At 33.4% G+C, this 12,235-nt stretch overlaps 1 pseudogene; it reads left to right on the top strand.

Moving 5' to 3' along the window:
- LOC149538066 (uncharacterized) overlaps positions 1 to 9,533 on the top strand; it is a 40,840-nt pseudogene extending 31,307 nt beyond the window's left edge.
- The last annotated feature ends 2,702 nt before the right edge of the window (positions 9,534 to 12,235 follow it).

Raw genomic sequence — 12,235 nt, 5'->3', positions numbered from 1 at the left:
CATCAAAGTTGACATGACATAGCCTTCTATGCCATAACCATTCATCATCAAATTTTTCAACAAGACAAGAAGCATTTTCCATATCAAGATAAAATAGATTACTTCTTGTTTGATCTCCTTTTCCTATCAATTTACCATCAGTATCATAGGTTTTTGCAATTTTGTTTCCAAATTCTACTTTGCACCCTACATTGCCTAACTGCGAGACACTTAGAAAATTGTAGTTTAGTCCTTCAACATTGTATGCATTATCACATGAAATTAGCTCTGTAAGCTTAATGGAGCCTATTCCTTTAATTTGACATGGAGCATTATTACCAAATCTAACATTATTTCCATCATACTAAGTAAAGTCAACAAACTTACTTTTGTCTACTATCATGCGATGTGAGCATCCACTATCTATGATCCATCTGTCATTCTTGTTCACACATGTTACCAGTATTATAGGCTCTTCTTCATTAGACTAGTCCTTCATGGCCACATAAACAACTTCATCATCATTATCATCGGAATCCTTTTCAGTAATATAACACTTCTTGCCTTTGTCTTTGTAATCTCTCTTATCATCTTCTCTTCTATATTTGTACTTGTTGCCTTCATTGTAATCCTTTTTCTATGTACACCTTGCAGCAATATGTCCTACTTTGTTGCAATTGAAATAGATGATAGGCAGCTTACCCTTGAATTTTCCTTTGCCTCTATGAAATCTTCTAGCTAGTAATGCTTCCAATTGTTCCACATTTTCCTCATCAGTGCTACTGTCACTGGCTTAGCTAATCCTTATACTTCATTATAACATCATAACTTCAACCTTTCTCTAGGTGCTCTAGTTACATCTTATTGATTTCCTCCTCCTTGTCAATCAACCAATTGATAGTATTTGGATCACTAAAGAAATTGTCATTCCTGCAAGTAGCAAGTTTGACATCAATGACAAAAAAATGATTGAGAACATTCTTTACTAGTTCCAAGATCTTTTCAATCATTTCCAACAAACTCAATATTTTTGGAATGTGGAACATAATTGTCAAAGTTATCTAGCTCAAAAGATACCAATCTTCCTACCAAGGCATCCAAATATAACTTGTGATTTGGGTCACATCTCTTTTCTTGAATAGCAAATACTCTAATTGCATAGATAGGAAGTAAGGTTCTAAGAACTTTACTTACAATATTTTCTTCCTTGATTTCTCCTCTAGAAGCTTTGATTGCATTGACACTAGCTTTGATTCTTTCCATATATTTGGCAACCTTTTCATCTTCTCTCATTCTTATCTGATCAAACTATCCTCTAAGGCTTTTTTCTTTGGCTAACCTTACATTGTCATCACCACCATAGATATGATTTAGCTTGTTTCACATATCAAAAGTAGTTTTTACAGTCTTTGATCTCATCAAATTCATCATAGCTGAGAGAAGATGCAATATCAATCATCATGATGTTGTGGTTCTTTTTCTTAGTAAGATCTCCAAAAAATAATGTACCAGTAGGAGTTTTGCATTCTTCATCAAGGTATTTGTAACCTAAATCACTAATGGTGGCCAAATCATGTCTCATGAGTCCCTGTCATGTTGAAATGTTGTATTTGTTTAGCTTTGGAATCTCTCTCTTATAAGACATCCTAATCTTTCACTTAGGTCCTTGAAACCTTTCTTGCAAGCACTAAAAACTCTGATATCAATTGTTGGAAATATAAGAGTAATATAGAGGGGTGGTGGGGGGTGTGTGTGAATCAATTACCACTAAAATAAATCTTAGATCCCTTAAATGTCAAAAATAATATTTATGATTGAGAAAACTAATTATTGTTGATGTATGGTAAGAAAATAAAAATTGATGTAACTCAATAAATGCAGAGTGAATTATTTTTAGAAGATCTTAAAACATTATCAGTAATTAACTTGAAAGCATAAGAGAAACAGCATGAACACATGAGACACCAAGATTTAACATGGAAACTCAATTTGGAAAAAACTACCAATATAACTAGTTACTATTTTTAACTCTTCTAAAGTGAGCCCTGTTAGGAGCCAACCCTGTTAAAGGTTACAAAATACACTATTAGGTGTGACCCTATTAGAGGAGTTAATCACCCTGCTAGGAGTGGCCTTACAAGAGGGCTTTAAAAAATTCAATGGAAATTCCACCTTGTTAGAGGATTTACAACTGACTTTTAAACCATCTATGTTAAGAGATTTTAAATCACTGCTACAATGGCTAGAGAGTAACAATGAAATGACGTGATTGTGATGCAATTGAATTATTGAATCTAGATCTCTTTTCTACTTAAACTTGATCCTTCTTGATTGAGTATTACTTTTCTACTCTACAAGGATACCTATTGATCCTCCAAGTTCATTCCCTCTCTTTTCTTTTCAATTCAATCAACACACTTGCACACACACTAGAAATCTCAACTTGACCTTTTATTATACCTTCCAAATTGTCAAGTCAACCCAAATTCAAATTACAATAACCAATATTCATCATCATAGTTAGCTAGAATCAATACATAAAGTAATTAAGCTTCATATGCCAAAATAAGAAAAATCCTTTATAAGATGACCCTACTCAGTAGAAACTAACTTTGGAATGATTTCCTATGTTAACCAACAAAATCTTGGTTAACATTGCAAACTTGTGAAATTGCAAGCTTGTGAAAATCCTTTGGCAACTGAGTGAGCTCAATGAATACTAACTCTATCCAAATTTCTATTCATTAATTGAGTGAGCTTAGTTAACACTCTTTTTCTACCTCAATTCCCTCAACACTTGAGTGAGCTTGGTAGACACTATCATCTATTCAGAGTAAACTTGTGAATACTCGGTAGACAAGGAAAACTATCTTCACTAACCAAGTGAGATCGATAAGCATTGTCTATCAATTGATATGACATTTTTGTAACATTAAAGACAACACACAATTAATCAATTGTATCCAACACAAATCAGCTCAATTTAAATTTCCCAAATTTAATTTATTTAATTTATTTCTTCTCTTAATAACTACTTACTTGTGATGCATTTATGCCAATCAACATTGTCACACCAAACACAAGGAGAAAGTCCGTGATTTAAAATGCTAATGCACTAGGATGCTAAGCTACTAAATGGTTCATCTATGGCATAAAGGAGGGAGGAGAACTTTGATTTGACACTAGTAATATGTTTCCAAATAGATATTATAGTTAAAAATTGTCTAAACCTTAAACATGATCAAAAATAAAAGTAAATCAATAAATTGGTCTTGATTTTATTTCATAGTAAAGAAGACATACACTAAAAAGTAACAATACCACCAATTAACATTGCAAAAGTTTCCATAAACAAAAAGAAGAAGAAATCCCATTTATTCTTCTACAACCATAAGTAAAATAACCAACTCCAATATCACTTCTTTTTTAGAGATTTCCAATACATGAAACATTATACTAAGTTCCAAAGGTGTTAATGATTTGCAAATGTCACAATCGGATGAATCTCACCTTACCAACATAGTTGGATATCCAAGGGCAATGATGATCAAATCATAATTTGGCACAAAAGCCATATTAGCCACCACACTTGGTGGATTAGGCTCTCCATAAGTCTGTGTATTGTTGGACAAAGTGTTGTCAAGATAGGTAGCTGAAATTACATATCTTGTTGCATCTACATAACATGTTGAGTTGGGGTATGTTTTTGGAGGACCATTGTTATGTGTTATAGAAGCACTTTGCATGGGAACTTCATTTGTCATGGGAAACTCATTTTTCATGGACCTGTTTAGCTGACAAAGATTATTTGAGGGTTGCAAGTCACTTTCTCCATGAGCAAAGTGACATTTTTCTCCAAAGCATCAACCTTCAAGAGTGTTGAAATGGTTGCATAGTCGAGTTCTATAACCATTAATAGTCAAACTAGGATCTCCAGATAATCCAAGTTGTTTCCTTGGTGGTGACATCACATTATTAGGTATAGTTTTAATAGGAGCCAAACCAAAAGCATTGATTCATCCTAGACCATAGTGCAAAAAATGGCAAATTTCACCTTATGGACATCTAGATGTGTTATAACAGGAAGCAAGAAAGATGGTAAATTTAGTGACAAATTATATTATATATCTTAAACTTAATTATGCTAGATATTGACATACATAATGATAACCAAAAGAATGAGATAAACATATTGAGACAACATTTGTCATTAGCATAGTTGTATAGAGGTACAACCAAGCTATACATGATTTTGGCAACTTCCATTCATCTTAGGATAGTTTATTAAATATTTAGCCGAAGATGTGATCTAATTGGCTTCTGAGTAAACTTAGATTTTAAGACTATTTATATTGTTTTACATATTTTTCTTTCATGTTGTAGTAAAATATCCTAAAAGGGACTTCAAAAACACTAAACATTTATGCACCTAAATCTATTAGAATAGGTTTATTTAGGTTCCACTCAAAGAAGTTCTCATAGTTTCCACTTAATAAACTAATCATTTATGTTATACCAAATGAAAAAAAGTTTGATTCTTTTAGGTTTTTTAATGAAGAAAACTTGTTCTTTTAGATCCTACTTAAAGAGCACATTTGATTATGTTCTACTTTCAGAAGAGAAACTATTCTATTAGCTCCCACTTAAAGAATAAGTTCTTTTACCTTTCACTAAATGAAGTGGATACTTTGGGAACTACCAAACCATGTACCTTATATCAATCATCAAAACTTTAACACAGTCTAACATAGGAATCACAAGATAAATCTCTTTCCATTGAAAGCTAATCTCAAAGTAATAATGCTACCTTCATAGATTTTCTACACTTCAAAGACAAAATAATAGTACAGTTCAAGCTCTTTAGACTTTCGATATCTAGGTTAAATTTTTGATGAAACATTTTCACCTTGATGAAGATGTTTGCGAAGATACTCTTCTAAATTCTTGCATCACGGTGGGAAAACTTTCTTCTCATTTGCTTACCATTAACACTAGTACAATTTAGAGTTTTGAGAGCATGGCTAGCTGCAAATGCAAAAAATGCTTGATTATAAGAGTTAGAAAACTATGAATCCTATAATTTCAAAAAAACTATGGCCACTTCAAAGCTCTCATTAGAATATGTGTTTATTGTCTATTTAAGTACCTTTGAATATAAAACCCTAGCTCCAAATACTTACCCAAGGCCATATTTTGACAAGTATATCTTGCAACAACACAATTCAAGGGTATCGAGTTCCACAATCTGAAAATTGGAGAGCATTTAAACAGACCATTTAAGAATATATAAAAGAAATTATAAATGTGAATCTTAGAGACTATGAATCTTAAGCAAGAATGATTAATATTTCTAATAGAAATGTTTGAATGTTTCAACAGCTTTGTTAACATTAATTCTCAAATATGATAGAGAAACTACCATTGCAAGCACTAACATCTTCAATGTATGTAGTAGCCATGTTGGAGTCTAGATATTGAAGCCTAAAGTATCAAGTGAAAATATCCAACAACTGTCACACTAGGACAAAAGATTGTCTTTGTACACTAGTCCCCAATAGTGATATGGGTAACTATGCCTCACAACCACATGGAACTTGTAGGCCCACTCACACCATGCTAATGGAGATAATCATCTGACCACAAAGGCACATAAAGTACAACATCGATGGCTAATGCTCATGCCAAACACTATGATGACTAACCAAGATGATGCCACAATGCAAGTACAATAGGTCCTAGTGTGACAATGTATGGGTAACTATGTAGGGACTTTGGTGGAGAGTTGGTAACTAAGAATTACCCAAGCTATAGCACATATTAAATCATTCCCCTTAGTACACCATTAGGAGGCTAATGTGCTGAAATAAATAACCATTCCCCTCGGCACCACCCTCGAGATGATGACCATAATTTTTTATCTTATTTAATTATCTATTAATTTATTAAGTTATCATTTATTAGAAACTTCTAGACATACACCACGTCAAGGAAACTAAATAGGTTACAAGAGGAGCCCCTCCACTATCTTACCCTACATACCCATGCTCATCACATGATGAGTGCCCATAGGCATGCAAATTCCCAACCCAACCCCACATGAACATAACTCCACTAAAATAAAAATGGGAGGTCAGGCCTCACAAGTCATCTAAAAAATGCATGCACAAGTGCTCATGTGTAGCATACCACCATCATGAAGATCAAACAGAAGGGCTAGATGAGAATGTAGGCAAAAATAACACTCAACTAAATAATAGCTTAGAAGGGCAGATGTGACACACATCCCAAAGACAATAAAACCATACATCATGAAATCACTCAACCACCATCAATCTAGGAGTATGGATTCTACACGAATCTTAATTATGCAACAAGACCAAACATCATGAACTCATTCAACCAGCCTCAATCCAGGAGTATGGATCCTACATGAATCCTAGTGTCCACAAAATAATAAAAAGGTCTAGAAGAAACCATAACAATACGTGTAAAATCACTCAACTAAACATGACGTCAAGTGTATGGATGTGGCATATATCCCAATGCAAACATAAAACTAAAATAATGGTTTGACTGACATCCAAATGGATGATCTAGGTCCATGATCAAGCTCATGCCAAGAAATCCCAAGAAAATTGGGCAACATGCAAACTGAGGGAAAAAACCTAAAAACTCAAAAACTTTGAAATTATAACACATTTGATCTTAAGGCACAAAAGCCACAAATATCAAATAAAATCTAGGTTTCGAGTCTGTATGCAAGAGCAACTAGCATACTAGTGCAAAACCCCAAACTGTCAACCTAAAAAATAGGGAAATGCCCATACCTACCTAACCAGGTAGAGCTAGCATATATAAATAGAGGGGAACACTAGGTCTTAGTCACTTAACAAATGGCAACCAAAAATATAAGCTGAAACAAAGTAGGAGAGAGCCTTACCTCATAGCCAAAAGAGTAAAATGGGAATTTGAACCATAAAATAAACGCTTGCAAAAGTAGCCAAAAATCATGGCAATCCAAGATCTCCTTTAGCTGAATCCAACAAAGCCTAATCTAATGATGATCCCATACCTATAGCTCCCACAATGAATAAAATAGTAAATCCTCATGAAGAGGATTTTGGGTTTTGCTCTCAAACTTTTTAATTCAAAAGTGAGAAGTGAGAAATTAAATTCCTTTTTGGATACTTATTCACTTTCTGAATGAATAATCAATTATGGAAAATAACTAGCCAACCTAGTTAAACCCTGAATCAACCCAAAAAAAAAATAGGCTATTCTTAGTAATAAGAAGTTATCTATGGAAAATCTGGCAGAAATTAAAATAAATCAATTAAAGGCTTAAAAACCCAAAAATGCAAAAATTTCCTTAACAACTTTCATGACAATGGAAACCTCTAAATGCACAGACACGCTTACTTTTCTAATCATATAATGCAAATGAGTTTGAATTTAATAATCACAAAAAGGATTAATTAATAAATTAAAATAAGGATGCATTGACCATACAAGGATGACATTGGTAAAATATGAATGGCTAAATCACTAACTCCATGTGTCACTTCTAGGGATATAAATCATGCACACTAAACAACACAATCAAGTAAAAATGCATATAATAACATAGCTGAAGTAATAAATGCACTAAATCACCTAATTTAACCATTTATTTAATTATACTAAAATAATCCATTTGCATCACTCATGTTGACATAAAGCATAACAATGCAGGAATGAAGTAAATAACCATAGCATTAAATCCATCACATAACATAATCAAAGATATATCAAAATACCAAGTAACCAGGTATCATCATAAAACACAATATCATCTCAAAATGGCATCATCATGCAATATGATCAACTAAACAACATATTAGTCTAATATCTATGATACTAAAATCAAAGTATGACATCTGACCCTTGAGTCATCTCAAATGTTAAACATAGCATGAGTAGAAAAATATCTCTAAGATCAAAATATAGCAAGATAAATATCCATAGCACATAACCAATGAATCCAACATGGACAATCCATTTCTAATTATTAAAGCATTTAATAATGGTAGTTTACACAACATCAAAAAGTCACTTAAAATACACAAGTAAACACAGTCATAAACATGACTTAAATTGCTACATGAACCTAGTCCAATGTAGTAGGTAATAGTACATAGTGCAATCTATGCACACATCTCAGGGTAATCATGGACTAACATCATGATACCATATCAATCTTTGTAACTACTAGCACAAAGCTCAGTGAACCATAAATCAAGTCATAGACTCATAAGTCAACCATAAGCATAATCAAAGTAATAGACACAGTAACATAACTCCATTCACCACAAGGGTGTAGACCACTCATGGTCCTAAACACAATCAAACATAATAAAAGATTGATAGGGTTGCATTCATCATGATGACTTACAAAAGTCAAATGGGAGAGGCACTACACAACCTCCTCCATAATGGGGTCCACCACATGCACCTCCTATGCAATAACAAGGGTATTTGTATCAATAATCAACACATTACTCCAGTCCACCTCACCAATGCATATCTGAACCATATGGTCAACTAATGCAACAGCTTGGAGGTTATGATTACTATGGATAAGAAAGACATATTAGCACACATTCAACTAAAAGAAACTATGGCTTTGGGTAGCCCTAGGTTGGTTGTTATGTGCAAGGAAGTACATATGGCCAATATGGTATCCTAAACAAGGTTATGGGAACTAAGCCTATGGGAATCAAAGAACTACATAGTAGGGATATGGATGTTAGGAAGATGTACAACAAGGATATGATTAGTAAGCCTAAAATAATCAATATTATGCCCTCCCAAGAACTACACAACCTATAACTACTCAACAAGATGGACTTCCATCACAAGGATATGGACCACCCCAATTTTCTTCAAATTGAGGGAATACACCACAAGGGAAGGGGCAGCCAATTACACCCTAGTAGGGTTATAGCCAACCAACACCTGCAATGTCTAACTATTCTCAACAAGGAGCTTCATACTTTGGATATGGATAACAAGCACCATCCCAACCTACTTATGGGCAACAACCTATACCACAGTTAGGATTTAGGTAACAACTATATTCTCTACTATGCTATGGAAAACAAGAATCAACCCAACTTACATACCCATAGCAAGGGTCAACACTGGAAAGTTCTAGACCACAAAGCTCTATATAGGAATTTTCCCATTCAAGCACAACTCAACTTGGTTATGGTTAGCAAGATTCAACATGGACAGGGTATAGGAAACAACTCTCATTTCCTATTGAGTATACTCAGAATTATGCCTGTACCCAACTTTCTTACCTGCAAAATGGAGCCAATCAACAAGCATATGCCGCATTTGGACAACAAGGTTATGGTCAACATCCCTACAATGATTTGGTTAGCTATAGGCAGCCACAAAATGACCATTCTACAAATCTTGGATATATGCAACCATCACACTATTCAACTAAAAATGATGTCACTACAAATGGGGGACAACTTTGGTTTTCCTCAAAATGTTTGACAATCTAAAGACACTTCCTAATACGCTTTTTAAAGAATTTTATAACATAGTGAAGGATTGTATATGGTTACCATAGACCAATAGGATTATACATAACTGTACCCCACATCTAAGCATGACAATTCATCAATTTAATAAGGGAAATCACACCTGCTATCCTTATCTCTCCAAACTCACACCAGAGTCATGAGATGATCACAAATGATCAAATTTCATAAATGAATGACCTCTTGGGACCTACAACACTACAGCCCATGAATCTTGACTCAAACCTTATTTGACTAGAGTTCCCTCAAAATCTTACCTCCACACACAAATTCAATATTTTATATATTTTTCCAACATAGTATTCACTCCACATTCGGGCAGAATATTCCCTACTATATACAGCTTTCAATTCCAATATATCTTCAACCTGTGATTAGTTTTGTACCCCACAAAACTACATATGCACTATTGGCAGATTATAATACATGTCAACAATTAGGCCTCTACATTCATGGGATGATCCTCATTCTACCTAAGGTGTTACTATAATAGGAAATTGAAATCAAGAGTAACTATTTTAAGTCAAGACTGGTATGACAGTAAGCCTACAATGTTATGAAATGTATCAATAAAACATAGTAGTTCAGGCATAAAACCTTGTCAAAATATTTTGAATACAAAGCAATTGATTAGAGATCCAAAGTAATGGAAATCAGTTGCAACTAATAGAGTTTTCTTATTGCTATCTTTCTCCTTTGTTCGTACACCCGACTGTCTCTCTTATAATAGAGACTCAAAACAATAATAAAGAAATGCCTAAAACTAACTCAAAACCAATACAACTTTCATCAATTAGTTGAATGGTTTGGTTTTAAAATAGAAAAAACTCAAACTAATGTCAACATATATTTTATGAAATCCCTTTAAACAAAAAGACCATTAACCAAATTTCAATCTTTTATGATCACTAACATTCCTAAACTCTAAACACTCCAATGTTATTTGTGCTTGGACAATGACAGCCCATTAGAATTTCATTTAGTCCTATTAAGGACATTACAAATATTATAATCATCATATTAGTCTAATTCTTATAACTTGCCAATTAATTCCTTGATTTCCTATAGCTATCTTTGTGGTCTTCATAAGCTGCACCATTGGCTTGGTTGTATGGGGCTTCAGCACCAACTACTCTACCTAGGCCAATGAACTAACCAAGAAGAAAAAATGTATTTACAACTACCGAAACATAAAATGGGAACTTAATTAATGCACTAAGAAATTACTTGAAATGATTCATCAAACCATGTAATCAAACCACTCATTTCAATCCATTAGAATATAGAGTTCTAAGTTACAAGATCATTGTGATAGTTTTTTAATGTAACAATTTTCTTTATTAGTCAATATTTCATACACTGGGAACTCCAACCCCTCAAAATGATTTCAAATGAGCTTATATAATTCTATTGTCCAAGTACCAACTTTCTTCATCGATCCCCAACCATTTCTTGGTGACTTTCTAATATTCCTATCAAAGTTGTCATTGACAATTTTTGTAATTTTTTCACTTTGATCACTTGGAAAGTCATCATCACTCCTAAAGGGTCAAGTTTGGTTTCAATACATATCTAACTATTTTGAGACCCCTCCTACTCATTTTTTAGGTAAACACAAAATTTGACCCATTGTGACAAACCTAAGAAACTATTACAATAACATGCCAACCTTGACAACTTCTCATCAATCTCTTTTAGTTGATTTCTCATCACACTTAAATTTTAGATCATGATGTATGATCTAAAACATTTATGATGAATAAAATTTTACAATGTTCAAAAGTTTAACAATAGACATCATTGATTGTAAAAAATACTAGTTCAACTTTTCTAGCCAAGATTGGTCTTCATGGTGATAATCCTTGTCATCATCATGAGCTTCCTAAGAAGTAGAAACATCTTTTGTGGCTAAAATGATGACATCAATTGCACTAGCAGCTTTTTAGGCATTTATGCGAGGACTCTGTGGTATAAGAGACTCCACCTTTGCACTAGCAACTTCTTAGGAAATAATGTCATCCCTCTATGGTATAAGAGACTCCACCTCTACTCTTGTTAGACCGTAATCTAGTGACATTGAGAATAGTAATTATGGTACAAGAGTTTTCTTCCTATTTGAGGGTTTCTCTAGAATCAAACTTGTTTTTTCACTTTGTGTATGATAATGCAAGAATGTTTATTTATGCATTTTGAGTTATTTTCAATTTTAACCCTTAATTGCATATCATGGCATTTGACGTACATTATAGACTCAAAAAAATGCATGCATTTAAACTTAGTTCTTTACACTTGAAAATCCAACTTTTTATACTATAGATCTCAAGCCTTGGTTTCAGAAGTCATGTTCTACATCTTTCTCCATCTAATTTCAAGTACAAATTTTCTCTATTTTTCTTTATTGAGATGGTTGATAGCACAACATAGATTGTGCATTAGTACACAAGTATTACCAAGCCCTACCACATGTGGCTCTCTACCTTCCCAAGTGGAACCCACTCTCATAGGGTCTTTCTCTTTGTCTTTGAGCGAACTAGAACATTTATGTTGAAAAAAATATGAGATCTAAAGAATGGAAATTATTTTGTTTCTTTTTGGGATCATATTGATAATATAACACATGTTTTGACATTATGGTACTAATTTTTGTGCTCTATAGATAAATT

Source organism: Cupressus sempervirens, chromosome 9 (genome assembly GCF_028749045.1).
Source record: "Cupressus sempervirens isolate cs-2001-9-10 chromosome 9, ASM2874904v1, whole genome shotgun sequence".
In the NCBI taxonomy this organism is placed as follows: domain Eukaryota; kingdom Viridiplantae; phylum Streptophyta; class Pinopsida; order Cupressales; family Cupressaceae; genus Cupressus; species Cupressus sempervirens.
This window is presented reverse-complemented; position numbering and strand designations above follow the sequence as displayed.